The following is a 12,054-nucleotide window of genomic DNA, read 5'->3' as shown; positions in this document are numbered from 1 at the left end:
GCCGGGAGCGGGGCGGGGCGGGCCGGGAGGCGGTGGCCCCGCCGGCGGGGGCGCGGGGCGGGGGCGGGGGCCGAGCCCGGCTGCGCTGAAAGGAGCGCGGCCGCGCCGCTCCTGCGGGTTCCTGGCCGTCCCTGGAGGAGGGATGGGGTTATGGGCTGGCCTCGGCGGTCCGGGGGGGCGGGTGCCCGGCGGTGGGCGCTGAGGGTAGCGGGGAGCTGCTTGTGCCCTGCGCGGGAGTGTCTGGTGCGGTGCTGCCAGGCTTGGGCGAAGGGCTTGGTGCCATCCTGCTCCGGGAGCACGGCGTTCGCAGCACCTCGGGGGTACCTGTCCGGCTCTGCGGCCGGGCGGTGCAGGGCTCTCGCGCCTCTGGTCATAGCTGAAAGTCATTTAGCGCGTGAAAATTCCGTGTCTCTCACCTCCCTGCTTTCTTTGGCCACTAGGTTGTTTGGGGCAGAATTTCCCAAAGTGCTCCCATCCAGCCCTACTCTCTGAGGACAGTCTCACCTGTATCCTGTTGCCGTTCAATTGTGTGTTTTGCATCAAGGGTTTATCTTTCTAATGCAAACGTTTTAAACAACGCAGTTACAGCTTGACAACAGGTTTTGTGACCCCTGGCAACAGGGAGCAACGTGTGAGGGCCTAGTGAGCACAGTAAAATTCAGAGACCTTTCAGGAAAGGATAATTTGGAAAGGGAGAGAATTAGAATAGATGTATAGTCCCGCTGTTTGTGTTCAGTTTTAATGGGCAACCTATATATATTTTATATCAGTGAACACGTGTTTGTACAAGGTAATTTCCATCGTATACAAATGAAAGTGACCTCATTAAGGCAGACAGTGATACTAAAAACGGCTACTGACACATCAAGTTGAAGAGTTGAGCCCTGCCTGCATTTCTGCAGGTATAGAAGATTAAAAAAAGTGTGTCCAAATAAAAATCACAAGAGAGTCATCTCTCCTGTAGACCCGTATCTTTTAGACGAAGGCTGTAAGTACAACAAGTATTTGGGGAGCTTTGCCATGCACGCAGCATTTAAGAGAAAGAAAGGGAGGAGAGAATGTTGTCCAAAAGGAGTGAGTTAGGAGAGACACACAAGAGAACAAAAAGAAAAGTGGTAGAGAAGGAAAAGAAAAAAAATGGTAGTATTTACAAAGGGGAAAAGTAATGATGACCTTTGTTTTGTCTTTTGCTCTGTTGAACTACGTTTCTTAACCATGAGAAATCTCAAAGTTACTTTAACAATTCCAGGAACTCAGAGATGGAAAGAGTGATCTGCTGGAATTACACTGAGAAAGAGAGATGGGCAGATCCTATACTTAAGAAAGGCAGAGGAACTTCATATGGCGAAAGGTAAGATTAATTACGGCTTTTTTTTGTCCAGGTCTCTGACTTTGTGAATAATGGGTATTTATTGGTAAAACCTTATAAGTAATCGTAGTGTTCTGTAACTGCAGGGTTAAGCGATCCTTTTCTGATGATAAGCCCTTCACATAGCTTTTATGAGAGACAGTTTTGGCATATGCTTTAAATACCTTCAGTGAATGTTGTGTAATCTGAAGTATTTTATGGCTGATAGAATTTAACTGTTACCTAGTTTTACTTATTACCATTTTCTGAAATTTCTGGTTCATTATCCCTCTTTTCCCTTGGGTACTTCCAGTATCTTGTTCAAAATGTTCCAGATGGAGTCATTCCAGTCGTTCATATAACATCATATTAGGAAGAGAAATTAATAGATGGTGTGAATTTAAATTCATTTTTACAGGGTTATTACTTTAAATGCTTTTTTTATTTTAAGCTGTTTTGGTCTTACTAGATGTGCAAGGTTAGTACAAGAACCTGTTGAATCTGTTTAGAGTTGCAAGTGAGTAATGAGCTTTCATGGGGGGTTTGGGATTTGCTTTTGGTATTTTTCCACTGTATAATTGTATTTTATGTGGGGATTATTTATTTTGGGGAAAATATAGGCCAGAATGTTTTCATGTTCTGGAAGCAGCTTTGTTTTACATTCAGGTACCTTATAGCGTGATTTTGTATCATGTGTTTCATCACCTAAATAAAATAGGGGTTTTCTTTCTTGATCTAAGGAAAAATCTCCAGGGTACTTAAAATCTCAAGTCTAACAATTCTAAATAAAATACAAATATCAGAAAATGTGTGCTACTACCAAAGGTGAATAAATATTATGTTGAGAATCCCCTGTCACAAAACTGTCTTACTTGGTTTGTAGAAACCTTGTACTATATATTGGAGCACTCACCAGAAGATTTAACAATTTCTAGCAGCATGTAAATAAGGCCTTGCAATTAGCAATCCTTGTGTATTGCTTAGCCTTTTGTGTGATGAGTGGTAAAGGGACTTTAGCAGGTTTTCTCAGGATTGAAGATAATCATTCAAAGTGTACAGCAGTGAATATGAAAAAGAAAATTCATTCTGATCTTAGCAGATGATCAGTTTATGTTTGGCATCTTAGATGCACTTTACTGTTTTCTGTTCACTGTGGCTTTCACATGCTAACACCAATCCCAATTTATCTCCTCTTGGTGCAATACCTCACATCTCAGCAACAGGAAGTTCTGCAACCTGTGTCTGTACTTCTGTAACATCTACTTCATTTCGTTGCCTCTATCTTAGCTTTTCTTAGGGTCTCCCTAAATTTAATTTTGATAGAACAAAGACTACATAATTCCCATTACAGAAAGTGTTACTGCTTTCTCTGGAGCTAAAACAATGCCTGGTACATCATTTATAAGGACTCAGGTCTGATCTCATCTAGATAGGCAAGCATTGGTGTGTTCCTTGTCACATTCACTCAGTAGCTGATTTTACAGGGGTCAGTACACAGCAATAGGGGCTGGGATATCTTGTGTCAAAATCAGGTCAAGGGACTTGATCAGCTGCAGTTCCTTTCCAAAGTGGGGACAGATGTGGTGCAGTATGTTCCAGGAAACTGGGGGTCAAAACTGAAATTTCAGCTGTTAATAACCCATGAAATACAATTCAGTACAATTATTTGTATTGAATGGTCGCTATTTAATAGTTGAAATTCATGACAATCTGTACTGTGTTGGCATTTGAACAGAAATTGCCTTTTACTGCATTTTAGAACATCAAACAATGTGAAATGTGATGCTGCAACTGTATTCTTTTGTCAGTAATTCCATCATAAGGACTTCTGCCAGCCTTCTACATTTTGCCCCCTTTGCCTTAATTTTATTCTGTCTCTAATTCTAATATTATAGTTGAAATATTGCATAATACTTACATTTTGCCATGCTGTTCCATTTTTCTCTGTACATATCATGAGAAATTATGACTGTCTTATGTTTGGTTCAGTAAATATATCTCCAGTTTCTTTAGATGATTCTCTTATTCTCAGATTTTTTGCAACACTGTGTTTTCTGAACAAGTCTCAGAAAATGTGAATCTTTGGCTCTTTTTTTTTTTTACACACACCTTGCCCCCCACACCCTGCAAGTAGAGCATATTTCTGGTTTGTAACACATCACTGACATCACTAGCCTTGTCAAAAATTTGGGCATTATGAATAGTCATAGATTGTTGGTGACTTACAGCAAAGTTTTTTTGTGTCTGAGAAGTGTTTTAAATAAGAGGTATATCCAACAGGCCAAAATGTTAAGTATTCTTCTCAGTACTCTGCAATGTGCTAGACACCCCTAGGCCCCCACTGCCCCCAACACATGCACTGTCCTGCCTTGTCCTTTTTACATTAGATCTTGGTGCTGAATTTTCCTTGTATTTGCACTGGGCATCAGTTGTGTGAGCATGAGACAGGGCAGGTGTGGTGCTGACTTTTATCTGCTAAGTGACTTATTTCTAAACTTATAGATGGCTAATATTCAGAGACCATCCTGGTCCTTCTGCTTTTCTGAAGGTTAAAAGAAGGTTGCAGCTACAGGCTGAGCCCCAAGCTAGCTGATTTAGAAACATCTTGTGTAGCTCTCCGTAGCAATCTTTTTTGATTGAGATACATGGCTTCATGCTGAGGTAATCTGCAGGGGAAGGAGAGCTTGTAGTAATGAGCTCTCCTTCCCCTGCTGATTATTATGTCCAATCCACAGGCAACTCTGCAGTATGTGGCTGCATAAAACACTTTTAAAGATAAGACTGATCAACACCTTTTTATGGCCATGAGTCCACAACCAGGGTTCATGCCCTCAGAAATGCTGAAAACTTTTTTAAAATTAATCTGCACTCCTGCTATAAAGGGAGTAGGTATCTTTACTTCATCTAATTGATGCTGTCTGTCTAGGTTTATAATTATTTTGGGGTTTAATGTGTTTTCAGATGTAAGGTGTTACTGCAAGTTTTAAAAAAATCGTGTAGAGCTATTTCTAATAGGTAAGTAATAGAAAGTTTGCACTACTAAACTAAAATATTAATGACTTCCTTTGTTCCTTAATAAAATCTACTTTATATGACAGTTAAAATGCTTGGGAATTCTTCAACAAATTCTACTGTGTTTGGCTAAGTACCTTTTCATTCCATCTAATCAGGAGACACTTAAAGAAGAGAAAATGAACTGCTCTCACCATTTTGAATTAACCACAAAAGATATTCCTGACAAGAACTGTAAGAAAAAGAATTCATGTTCAGAAGAAATTGCATTTTCTAACTGGTCCTGTATGTTCTTTTATGACTAAAACATTACTTTTTGACTATTGATAAAACACTAATAGAAATGGAAAATGCAGTTTTCCTCTGAATTATCTTCCTCTCTGAGCTATTTTCCCTGAGAGAAGTGCTTCCACATCAGGGGTCAGTTTAGTTCTGTTTCTTCTTGGCTTTTTGGTGGGAAGGTTTTTTTACTTGTGTTTTAGGGGGTTTTGAGGTAATTTTGTTTGGTTGATTTGGAATATTATAGTCTGTTTCAGAGCAGGTACCAATTATGATTTGTTATATTACTGGGAAGAAAATTAATAAAAAATTAAGGAAAGATGTTGGTTCTAGCTGATACAGGTTGTTTTTCTGTTCTTGCTGTCTAAAAATATTTGTGATAAAGGGGAAACTTACAGAACAGATATGCATATAGATGTCTGTATAGAATTGCTGGGCATGTTTATGATTGTGATGATTAGAGAAATGTATAAAAGTCAAATCTAGAACTGATTGGTTTGATGTGTGATGATTAAAACTGGTTTTAGCATTCTATGTAAGATTTAAAAATAGTTAGCTTCTGACTTGCTCTTCCTAATAAGCTCATGTGTATATTACAGAATAAGTTTTGTGAGTTTCACTGCAGTAATAACCATTCTATCTGTTTGTGATTATTGGTTTGATATATGTTGAATTTTAGGTCATATTTTGAAGTACACCATCTCATATTTTCTCTGTATTTTTTATTTCTTTGTTTTAAGGATTCTTTTTTTAATATATTGGACTTAATTGCTTTCTTAATTGTCTGTCTTGATTTCCACCTCCTTATTGTCCCCATTAGCAAATACAGAATATTTTAATCACATGTTACTACTTAGGTGAAGAGTTACCTTTCTTTAGGTATACTTGCAAAGAGAAAGCAGTCTGCTCTCAGTTATTCCTACCGTGTTAATCTAAATGTACACTGGAGTACTCCATATTGTGTTTTAATCATTAATAAACATGTCAAACGAACCTCACTTCTAGTACATCATCAAGCAGAAATAAAAATATAATATAGGTCTATTTTGTCCAAAATCAGAACATAGTTTTGAATTGAGAGCTTATATCCCCTTCATTGTGGATAAACTGTATAAAATACATTGTATCCTCTCACAAAATGAAAGTTTAACATACATCTCTTAGATGAGTTTTTTTCTCTTCGAAGTTTAATATGCTTTCTTCCTTTGTTATGGCTGGGTGAGCTGTTCCAGGAGGGTTTTTGCTGGCTCGCTGTGGCCGCTGTCGCGGTTGCCCAGCTGGGTGGCGCCCGGACCCCGGGAACGTTCCCGAGCTGTGCCAGGGGCTGATCCCGCAGGTGGCTGTGCCAGGGCGAGCGCTGCTCGCCTCCTTCCTTGTGCCGCTCCTCGCAGACAGCGCTGGTTCCGTTCTAGGGTAGAAGCAGCGATGGTTAGAACAGGGACAACAAATTATTTTCGTAGCCTGCACTATAATTTACTTGAAAAATCAACTTGAAAGTATCTCATGTGGGTAATTGAATTTCTTTGCATTAAAGGGAGGGAGGACGCTGACGCCTTGTGCAGTGCAATAGGCTGTGGCACAGCTGTATATTTCGGTAACCAAGAACTGTCTGTATAGAACTTCATGTTCCTGTGTGCTTCACTTAGATCTAATTTGGTTTCCTACTCCCAGCTCCAATTGATGCCATGAAGATTTTTGCCTTTTCTTTCCTACCCGTTATACCTTTTTACAGCTTCTGTATTCCCAGTGCTTTTTGCCTACATTCTTGGACCTGTTTGTCAAGCTAAGAGACTAAACATTTTAGAAGCTTCCTAGCTAGGGATCAGTGTGCCCCAGACCCCAAGGTCCTCTCCAGAACATATTCTGTAAACCAAGATAGAACCATCCAGGGGAAGGTTCCTTGGGGAGGGGGGGGCTCACTTGAGCCTCTCATTGGGGAATCTTTGATAGATATGCTAATTAGTAAAGCCTATAATGTTATACCCAATGTTGGGGGAGACACGAGGAGGAGAGACACAGAGACACAGGGAAAGACTCGGCGGGGTGCATCTCGATGCATATGACCTAGACGTGTACACCTAAGGATCCTTAAAAATAAATACCAAGGTAAAATCCCTTTTCCCCTTCTAACCATGTATGCCTCTTGATTTTAAGACCAGGAAAAGGCATCACAATCATAGTCCTTCTTTACTACCAGCACCACAACTCTTCTGCAGCTCCTGCATTGTTTCGTTACCCTGTAAGTTCAAACACCTGTGGAGTAGCTGTAAGTCCTGCTTCTCAAACATGCTAAGATTAAGTAAAAATAATTTATTCTAATGGTCTGAAAAGCCACATAATGTTATGGGAGGACTACACTGTGTAATCATTCAATAAATGTATTTTCTTCATACTCAGAGTGAAGGAAGGATGCCAGTTCTTCAGAGTAGAGGGCAATAGTGATTTAATCACGAGGAAAAAAGAGAAAAGCTATTTTCATTAGAAGTAGAAGAACCCTTGTATCTCTGACATATATGACAGCAAAACAGTAGCAGAATTTTCTGGATAAAGAGGTGTCATGAATCTTCAGTGTTTTAATGAGAGTAGAAGTTTAGTTGAAAGGCAACATAATATCCACTGCCCAGTCCTACAGGTTATTTTAAAGAAAGAGGATGTCTGGACAGTGTAGCCAAAATGATAAATCTGGAATGGGATGATCAAAGTGTTCTTTTCAAATAGAGAATTCAAGGTTTGGTGCTAACTTGAGCATGTCCAGAAATGTAGTGCTGGTAGTGCCCTGTGAAGTTAGTTTGTAAGGCTTCTATAAAATGTAAGCTCAAATGCTGCAGTGGTACTAAGTTCAGTATCTCTGCTTCCTTTATTTTGTCACTTTTCTTTTTTCACCTTGTTACATTATTCAGTAATTTCTTAAAGTTCATTTTTTTTACGAATGGGAGGGGTTTTTTTAAAGCTAAGTTTATTAGGTTTGGTATTTTGTAGGACTAAGTTCATATTTATACTCAAGTTTAAACTTTGTGATTAATTTGTTCACGTTCCCTTTTACATTCTGTGTGAATTGTGTTCTTTGCTATCATGCTTTACTGTGAGGGTGACCAAGCACTGGAACAGACTGCCCAGGGAGGTTGTGGAGTCTCTTTCTCTGGAGATATTCAAAACCTGTCTGGATGTGACCCCGTGCAACCTGCTCTGGGTGACCGTGGTTTAACAGGGAGGTTGGACCACCTTCCAACCCCAACCAATCTGTGACTGTGACTTTTTTGTTTGTTTTTTTATTTTATCACTTTGGGGGGTTTTGCTAACAGTTCTGTGTTTTTTGCCTCTATATAACAACTAACAATTTATAGTATAGTGTCCTAAATTGTTTTGACTTGCAAACATTCAAAGAAAAGCTGACATTTAAAAACATGATTACATAAGTTTAGCCTATAAAAATTGAACCTTTTTAATTTATATGTTCATTGATGAGAATGCAGATATAAGTTTGTGAAATTAGTAAGTTGGTCATATACAGAACTCAGAATCATCAAGTCTCCTGCTATGAGTCTCATCAGAAAGGAGGTGTTACCTCCTCTGGAAATGTCTTTTCTCTACTTCCTTGGTAACATCTGCATACATAAGGAATGGATCTATATAAGTAAATAAGTAATAATAATCCTCTGTGGCATTTAAACATCTGGCATACTTGAATTTAAAGTGGGCACAGAAATTACCAGAGTTAAAACTAAATGCAGTTAAATCTGTGCAAAGCCTGAAAATAACAGTTCTGGATATAAACATTTAAACCTTCTTGAAGCCTGATGTATCAGTTTTGGCAGTGTTGGAAACAGTAGAGCCTCCAGTGTTGTTACCACCCATGAAAATGGCACCGCGCAAGTGCAGCGTAATAAAGTTTTGCAACTTTAGATTCCCACATATAAATTATTTCTATTCTGAGTGCTTAAAATCTAAAGCCATAACAGTTTTTAACCTCAGGAACTATGGAATCATGTTGATGAGAGAGAGCAGGACTGTAAAGCCACTACAGTATTTACTTATTTATTGTCTATGACATATTGTGTCACTGTTTATAATGGTTGTACAATACACCACAAGCTACCAGAAACATCATCATCCATACTGTATGTTCTGCACAAAGAAACTGGACATCTGAAGGAACTTGTTGCTGTAGTTCTATTCTGTATGTTTTGTTAAATGCCTGCTTCCATTTTAGTAAGGTAGCAGTTACTTTAGCTAATTTGTTTCCTTGTTTGTTTTTAATTGCCAGTTACCACATACAGGTGGTAATTTTCTCTGCAGCTTCAGAAACAAGAGAATAAACAAATAGCTGCTGAGTACTGATGTGTTTTGACAGAGTGGACGCTTCCCCACTCCAAACTGTAATTCTGCAACACACCAATTTTTAGCCAATATAGAAGAGCAACAAATGATCGATTCATCAGTATACTTTCTATTAGTATTAATTATGACTGTAGCTGTTTGTTTTAAAACATCACTCTTTGCAAGTATAATCATTAATTAGTAATCTTCAGATTGTTAATAATGAGCCCTGAGTTTGCATTTATTTTTTTCAGAATCACTGGGAAACTGTTTTTATGTCACTGTATGCAAATGTTTATGTATCTGCATTGGAATGATGTCCTTAGCTTAGCACACTGTGTTGTGCAAAGTGAAAGAAGAAGTACAGAGATGTGAGAAAACTTAACATGCTTTTCTGACTTTATTAATACTTGCATTTTTTTGTTTTCAAAGCCTTTAGAATGTATTTCCTATATTAAGCATATTTAATTTGGAGAATATGTGGGAGGAAAGTGCAATGAATAATTTCTTTGAAGATACATGAAAAACGTTGACAGGTTTGAAATAAAGCATACTAGTTTCCTCCTGAGATTCATACTTACTACTGTGTGATCTGCGCTATTATCTGTAGAGAATGTCATTGTACATCAGAGAAACAAAAATATCTTCAGCAGATTGTTTTATTGAACTCTTAATATATATGAAGAAACATAATGCCAGCACTTCTACTACATTGTTGTCATTGAATAATAAATCATTGCTGTAGCTGCCTCATGGGGTATGTAGCAATGCTGATGGTGGGAGTCTAGACCTGAGCTGACGTGGATTATTTTGAAACACAGAGCAAAACAGTAGACAGCAGGGCTTGGCAGAACAGTTCTGGAGCTAGAACCTGGTGACTAATCACAAGAAAGGAGATAACAGAAATTAGGTCTAACTGAAAAATGATGTTATCTTTCACAGTCCTTAGATATCCTTCAAAACCTAATTATGAAACTGTCGTATAAGCATTAATGAACATATTTTCAACACTCCTAGTAGGTCTGAGATGATCTATCCTAATATACAGATAGAAACTGGAAGACAAGTGGCTTTATTCCAGAAGTGATGAGCCTTTTATCCCGAGGGAGGTGCTAATGCAGGGGGCTTGGGAAAGAAGGTCTTAGGGTGCATCTTCCAAATGCAGTGCCTCAGTCACATAAGGCTGTGGGGGTTTTAAGGAGAATTTGCTTGTTACGTGCATTTCCAAGGAAGCAAAGCTGTGCTTTTGTGGTCTGTGCTTCTGCCTTTTTCTTGTCCCGTCTTTGGAACTGAACTGTGAGAGTGGTACACCTGCGTGAGGGCTCCTGATCAGACACAGTGAGTCTGTCTGATCTGGCTCCTCAAGTGCTGCACCCTTGAGACACTGTCTGGCCTGTTGTAAATAACTCATTAAGCAGTGATGTGTGTTGCCATCCACCAGTATCATTGTGTGTAGCATTTGTAACATGAGATGTTGTGTCACATTATTAAAAGTTTAACAAATTCTTGTGATTGCTTACCCAATTATTAAAAATAATCTGCACAAACACAGTAGACTTACCTGAAAACAAGAAAAAGAAAATCTGATGAGTCCAGCAGTAAAAAGCTCCAACAAACAAACATAATTGTTCTGTGACCTTTTTTTTTTGTTGTTTTCTCTATGAAGGAATCTTCTGTAATGTGCAAATGTTGAATCTGTGAAGCTAATTAAGCACATAAGGATCCAGCTGTAATAGTGATCGAAACTTGCTGGTTCAACAGACTAATTTGAGGGTTTTTTTAGTATTAGCACATCCTGCACATATGGCCCACAGTCGAAGATCTGGAGCTGCTCATAGCAGCAAGTTAATGTTAGGGGTTTTATAAGGAAGTATTTGTTGGTGGCAGTTGTGGAATCAACATGTGGTCTAAATCTGACTGGTGCTTCCAGTGCTGTTTGTGTCTGTAAGGGTAAAAAGGAAACAGTGACTGATACTGCTCTCATTACCCTCATACTGTATGAAAAGGAGGTACAGTGTTTTAATAATATGGTGGCTGAGATTCTTATTGGAGAGACCTTCAGGTGATGAATGGTGACCTTGCTAGAAGTTATAACTGCAGCAACAAGGAAATACTGTTGGTCTTATACAACTCACTATTGAGATTTACTTGCTCATATTTGTTTAATTATAGTATATTGCTGGCATTTTCTTTATGTTCTTTGTGACAGCATCAAAGAATGAAAATCATCTTGTTTTACATCCTTTGGAAACACAGAAAGCACTTTTTAGGTTACCTGTCTCACAAATCAAAGTGGGCTATCTTGTAAAATGTACTTTAATAAAATCATTTTAAAGCATCTCTGTCATTGTGATTTGCAGATCATGAGCTGGTAAGTCTTAGCATTTACATTCAAAATTTGAAGTTTAAATGTTTCTGTGGAAAGAGAGACAGAATCTGTTTGGTATTGTCTTAATAAATTATCTGAAGTAGCTACTGGATTGCAAGTACACAAGTGCTTGTAACAGACTAGTAAGGCACTTCTAGTACATCACTTATGTACCAGTCACAGTTTCTGGAGAGAGACTTTTCTTAATGTGAAAATACAGTGCTTTTGGCATAATACAGCCACCTTTGACCTCTGTAAATGGCTCAAAGGAAATTTGGAATGTTGGAAAGTGACCAGCAAGTTGTCTGAGGCGAGATGAATGGATGTGATGTTACCTTGCAAAACCTGCAGAGCATCAACAGGGCTTCTATTTTGGTGGGAATCTATGCAAGGCACTGATGCTACTTAGGCTCCATATTTGTAAAAGCACATATAGTAAAGAACTTTTCTTCAAATACGGCAGTGAAATCAGTACTTCCACAGCGAATAAAGCAACCTAGACTCAGTGGATAATTTGCTGATGCTGCATCCCCTTCTCTCCAGTTTCACTCCAAAGTGGTAAGAATGGGTTTTATTAGTACTTTTTAAGGGACTTAAATTGTTTTAAGCATTTTTCTCCTAACTGAGCAAAATAATTCAGAAGTTTTTTCTATGTTTGATCAAAACAAGCTTTTCAGATTCCTTATTTTGATAATAATTTGTGACAATTAGCATCAAGGAAGGTTCTTAC

At 38.5% G+C, this 12,054-nt stretch overlaps 1 protein-coding gene across 4 annotated transcripts in view; it reads left to right on the top strand.

Moving 5' to 3' along the window:
* The first annotated feature begins 189 nt into the window (after positions 1-189).
* MAMLD1 (mastermind like domain containing 1) overlaps positions 190-12,054 on the top strand; it is a 252,768-nt gene continuing 240,903 nt past the window's right edge. For 3 of the 4 annotated variants that reach the window (XM_042040130.1, XM_042040127.1, XM_042040129.1), the window contains exon 1: positions 385-1,351. The gene's annotated coding sequence lies outside the window, so the exon portion shown is untranslated. Of the gene's footprint in view, positions 321-384; positions 1,352-12,054 lie in introns of those variants that run through there. The other variant, XM_042040128.1, reaches the window with a different exon arrangement.

This window comes from Corvus kubaryi, unplaced genomic scaffold (genome assembly GCF_017639235.1).
Source record: "Corvus kubaryi isolate FWS band 111438036 unplaced genomic scaffold, C.kubaryi_AGA036_p1.0 37395, whole genome shotgun sequence".
NCBI lineage: Eukaryota > Metazoa > Chordata > Aves > Passeriformes > Corvidae > Corvus > Corvus kubaryi.
This window is presented reverse-complemented; position numbering and strand designations above follow the sequence as displayed.